The following is a 6,000-nucleotide window of genomic DNA, read 5'->3' as shown; positions in this document are numbered from 1 at the left end:
AGTGGATCACTGGACAGCGGTCAAGAACATCCTGAAATACCTGAAAAGGACTAAGGATATGTTTCTCGTTTATGGAGGTGACAAAGAGCTAGTCGTAAATGGTTACGTCGATGCAAGCTTTGACACTGATTCGGACGATTCTAAATCGCAAACCGGATACGTGTTTACATTGAACGATGGAGCTGTTAGTTGGTGCAGTTCTAAACAAAGCGTCGTGGCGGGATCTACGTGTGAAGCGGAGTACATAGCTGCTTCGGAAGCAGCAAATGAAGGAGTCTGGATGAAGGAGTTCATATCCGATCTAGGTGTCATACCTAGTGCATCGGGTCCTATGAAAATCTTTTGTGACAATACTGGTGCAATTGCCTTGGCGAAGGAATCCAGATTTCACAAGAGAACCAAGCACATCAAGAGACGCTTCAATTCCATCCGGGATCTAGTCTAGGTGGGAGACATAGAAATTTGCAAGATACATACGGATCTGAATGTTGCAGACCCGTTGACTAAGCCTCTTCCACGAGCAAAACATGATCAGCACCAAGGCTCCATGGGTGTTAGAATCATTACTGTGTAATCTAGATTATTGACTCTAGTGCAAGTGGGAGACTGAAGGAAATATGCCCTAGAGGCAATAATAAAGTATTATTTATTTCCTTGTATCATGATAAATGTTTATTATTCATGCTAGAATTGTATTAACCGGAAACATAATACATGTGTGAATATATAGACAAACAGAGTGTCACTAGTATGCCTCTACTTGACTAGCTCATTAATCAAAGATGGTTATGTTTCCTAGCCATAGACATAAGTTGTCATTTGATTAACGAGATCACCTCATTAGGAGAATGACGTGATTGACTTGACCCATTCCGTTAGCTTAGCACTCGATCGTTTAGTATGTTGCTATTGCTTTCTTCATGACTTATACATGTTCCTATGACTATGAGATTATGCAACTCCCGTTTACCGGAGGAACACTTTGTGTGCTACCAAACGTCACAACGTAAATGGGTGATTATAAAGGTGCTCTACAGGTGTCTCCAAAGGTACTTGTTGGGTTGGCGTATTTCGAGATTAGGATTTGTCACTCCAATTGTCGGAGAGGTATCTCTGGGCCCACTCGGTAATGCACATCACTATAAGCCTTGCAAGCATTGTGACTAATGAGTTAGTTGCGGGATGATGTGTTACGGAATGAGTAAAGAGACTTGCCGGTAACGAGATCGAACTAGGTATCGAGATACCGACGATCAAATCTCGGGCAAGTAACATACCGGTGACAAAGGAAACAACGTATGTTGTTATGCGGTCTGACCGATAAAGATCTTCGTAGAATATGTGGGAGCCAATATGGGCATCCAGGTCCCGCTATTGGTTATTGACCGGAGACGTGTCTCGGTCATGTCTACATAGTTCTCGAACCCGTAGGGTCCGCACGCTTAACGTTACGATGACAGTTTTATTGAGTTTTGATGTACCGAAGGAGTTCGGAGTCCCGGATGAGATCGGGGATATGACGAGGAGTCTCGAAATGGTCGAGATGTAAAAATCGATATATTGGACAACTATATTCGGACTTCGGAAAGGTTCCGAGTGATTCGGGTATTTTTCGGAGTACCGGAGAGTTACGGGAATTCGTATTGGGCCTTAATGGGCCATATGGGAAAGGAGAGAAAGGCCTCAAAAGGTGGCCGCACCCCTCCCCATGGTCTGGTCCGAATTGGACTAGGAAAGGGGGGCGCACCCTTCCTTCTTTCTCCTTCCCCCTTCCCTTCTCCTACTCCCACAAGGAAAGGAGGAGTCCTACTCCCGGTGGGAGTAGGACTCCCCCCTATGGCGCGCCTCTCCCCTTGGCCGGCAGCCTCCCCCTTGCTCCTTTATATACGGGGGCAGGGGGGCACCCCAAAGACACAACAATTGATCCTTGAGATCTCTTAGCCGTGTGCGGTGCCCCCCTCCACCATATTACACCTCGAGAATACCGTTGCGGAGCTTAGGCGAAGCCCTGCGTCGGTGGAACATCATCATCATCACCACGCCGTCGTGCTGACGAAACTCTCCCTCAACACTCGGCTGGATCGGAGTTCGAGGGACGTCATCGAGCTGAACGTGTGCTGAACTCGGAGGTGCCGTGCGTTCGGTACTTGATCGGTCGGATCGTGAACAACCGCGTTGTGTTAACGCTTCCGCTTTCGGTCTACGAGGGTACGTGGACAACACTCTCCCCTCTCGTTGCTATGCATCACCATGATCTTGCGTGTGCGTACGATTTTTTTTGAAATTACTACGTTCCCCAACACTATCATGTATGCAATGCTGTGTACCAGACCTGATGTGTGCCTTGCTATAAGTCTAGACGGGAGGTACCAAAGTAATCCAGGAGTGGATCACTGGACAGCGGTCAAGAACATCCTGAAATACCTGAAAAGGACTAAGGATATGTTTCTCGTTTATGGAGGTGACAAAGAGCTAGTCGTAAATGGTTACGTCGATGCAAGCTTTGACACTGATTCGGACGATTCTAAATCGCAAACCGGATACGTGTTTACATTGAACGATGGAGCTGTTAGTTGGTGCAGTTCTAAACAAAGCGTCGTGGCGGGATCTACGTGTGAAGCGGAGTACATAGCTGCTTCGGAAGCAGCAAATGAAGGAGTCTGGATGAAGGAGTTCATATCCGATCTAGGTGTCATACCTAGTGCATCGGGTCCTATGAAAATCTTTTGTGACAATACTGGTGCAATTGCCTTGGCGAAGGAATCCAGATTTCACAAGAGAACCAAGCACATCAAGAGACGCTTCAATTCCATCCGGGATCTAGTCTAGGTGGGAGACATAGAAATTTGCAAGATACATACGGATCTGAATGTTGCAGACCCGTTGACTAAGCCTCTTCCACGAGCAAAACATGATCAGCACCAAGGCTCCATGGGTGTTAGAATCATTACTGTGTAATCTAGATTATTGACTCTAGTGCAAGTGGGAGACTGAAGGAAATATGCCCTAGAGGCAATAATAAAGTATTATTTATTTCCTTGTATCATGATAAATGTTTATTATTCATGCTAGAATTGTATTAACCGGAAACATAATACATGTGTGAATATATAGACAAACAGAGTGTCACTAGTATGCCTCTACTTGACTAGCTCATTAATCAAAGATGGTTATGTTTCCTAGCCATAGACATAAGTTGTCATTTGATTAACGAGATCACCTCATTAGGAGAATGACGTGATTGACTTGACCCATTCCGTTAGCTTAGCACTCGATCGTTTAGTATGTTGCTATTGCTTTCTTCATGACTTATACATGTTCCTATGACTATGAGATTATGCAACTCCCGTTTACCGGAGGAACACTTTGTGTGCTACCAAACGTCACAACGTAAATGGGTGATTATAAAGGTGCTCTACAGGTGTCTCCAAAGGTACTTGTTGGGTTGGCGTATTTCGAGATTAGGATTTGTCACTCCAATTGTCGGAGAGGTATCTCTGGGCCCACTCGGTAATGCACATCACTATAAGCCTTGCAAGCATTGTGACTAATGAGTTAGTTGCGGGATGATGTGTTACGGAACGAGTAAAGAGACTTGCCGGTAACGAGATCGAACTAGGTATCGAGATACCGACGATCAAATCTCGGGCAAGTAACATACCGGTGACAAAGGGAACAACGTATGTTGTTATGCGGTCTGACCGATAAAGATCTTCGTAGAATATGTGGGAGCCAATATGGGCATCCAGGTCCCGCTATTGGTTATTGACCGGAGACGTGTCTCGGTCATGTCTACATAGTTCTCGAACCCGTAGGGTCCGCACGCTTAACGTTACGATGACAGTTTTATTGAGTTTTGATGTACCGAAGGAGTTCGGAGTCCCGGATGAGATCGGGGATATGACGAGGAGTCTCGAAATGGTCGAGATGTAAAAATCGATATATTGGACGACTATATTCGGACTTCGGAAAGGTTCCGAGTAAAGAGACTTGCCAGTAACGAGATTGAACTAGGTATTGGATATCGACGATCGAATCTCGGGCAAGTAACATACCGATGACAAAGGGAACAACGTATGTTGTTATGCGGTCTGACCGATAAAGATCTTCGTAGAATATGTGGGAGCCAATATGAGCATCCAGGTTCCGCTATTGGTTATTGACCGGAGACATGTCTCGGTCATGTCTACATAGTTCCAGAACCCGTAGGGTCCGCACGCTTAAAGTTTTGATGACGGTTATATTATGAGTTTATGAGTTTTGATGTACCTAAGGTTGTTCGGAGTCCCGGATGTGATCACGGACATGACGAGGAGTCTCGAAATGGTCGAGACATGAAGATTGATATATTGGAAGCCTATATTTGGATATCGGAAGTGTTCCGGGTGAAATCAGGATTTTACCGAAGTACCGAGGGGTTACCGGAACCCCCCGGGGGCTTAATGGGCCATAGTGGGCCTTAGTGGAGAAGAGGAGAGGCGGCCAGGGCAGGGCCGCGCGCCCCTCCCCCCTAGTCCGAATAGGAAAAGGAGAGGGGGGCGGCGCCCCCCTTTCCTTCCTCTCTCCCTCCTCTTTCCCCCCTTCTCCTAATCCAACAAGGAAGGGAGGGAGTCCTACTCCCGGTGGGAGTAGGACTCCTCCTGGCGCGCCTCCTCCTGGCCGGCCGCACCTCCCCCCTTGCTCCTTTATATACGGGGGCAGGGGGGCACCCCAAAGACACAACAATTGATCGTTTGATCTTTTAGCCGTGTGCGGTGCCCCCCTACACCATAGTCCACCTTGATAATACTGTAGCGGTGCTTAGGCGAAGCCCTGCGTCGGTAGAACATCATCATCGTCACCACGCCGTCGCGCTGACGAAACTCTCCCTCAACACTCGGCTGGATCGGAGTTCGAGGGACGTCATCGGGCTGAACGTGTGCTGAACTCGGAGGTGTCGTGCGTTCGGTACTTGATCGGTCGGATCGTGAAGACGTACGACTACATCAACCGCGTTGTGCTAATGCTTCCTCTTTCGGTCTACGAGGGTACGTGGACAACACTCTCCCCTCTCGTTGCTATGCATCACCATGATCTTGCGTGTGCTTAAGATTTTTTTTGAAATTACTACGTTCCCCAACAGAAGGCTATATCTCGCAATAGGCAATATGAGAATTGTGATGTGAAATGAGACCTAAGGAGTTTCTTAGAAATATGTGTACTTTCCTTTTTTCTCCATTTACTTATCTCTCTAATGCATTCACTCTTTCCGACCATCCTTCTCTCTTCTTTCTTTCCGGAAGATTCTTCTCTATTCTTTCGGGAGTTTCGAACAACTTGCAGCATAGAGTCATATCTGAAACAATTATATTAATTTGTCTCTTAGTTGCTTGCTCTTGACTCTTCATTCCTAGATCTTCAATAGTTGCGGTATTTGCTTTTGAATTTGTTCTTGGAGTAGAACTTGTTGAAGTTGCAAACCATGATACTAAGTTTACTCTCAGATCAACACTCGAAGACTTTTGTGCACCACTAGCCGCCTTGTGAAAATAACTACTATCTGGCAATTGACAATGAAACTCTTCTTTGTCCTTGAGATCGTCTCGTACAAAGAATTCTTCTTATGACTTTGGTGGGCTTGAGATATTTGTAACTGGAATCTTTTGGATGAGGGTACACACGGTGTCATACTTGCATTCGAAATTAAGCTCTTAGGACCTTCTTAATTATAAATCTATCGGTCAACTCTTCACTATTCAACCTAGCGATCTCGTTTGTGATGAGCACAAGTCTTGAGTACATATCAGTGACTCTTCACCATCTCTTGTCCTGAACTTGTTGAGTTGACCTTGAAGAATGCCAAGCTTGATCCTTCATGCATTTCCATCAACGTATCTCCAATCTCCTTTGCACTTTGAAGACAACTTATCTTTTTGAACTCTTACAGGCACAAGGAATTGAATATGATGCCACCTGTTTGAGTGTTGTGTTGAATAATCTTCGGTTCATCGGGAGCTGCTT

This window comes from Aegilops tauschii, chromosome 1 (assembly GCF_002575655.3).
Source record: "Aegilops tauschii subsp. strangulata cultivar AL8/78 chromosome 1, Aet v6.0, whole genome shotgun sequence".
Classification (NCBI taxonomy): domain Eukaryota; kingdom Viridiplantae; phylum Streptophyta; class Magnoliopsida; order Poales; family Poaceae; genus Aegilops; species Aegilops tauschii.
This window is presented reverse-complemented; position numbering follows the sequence as displayed.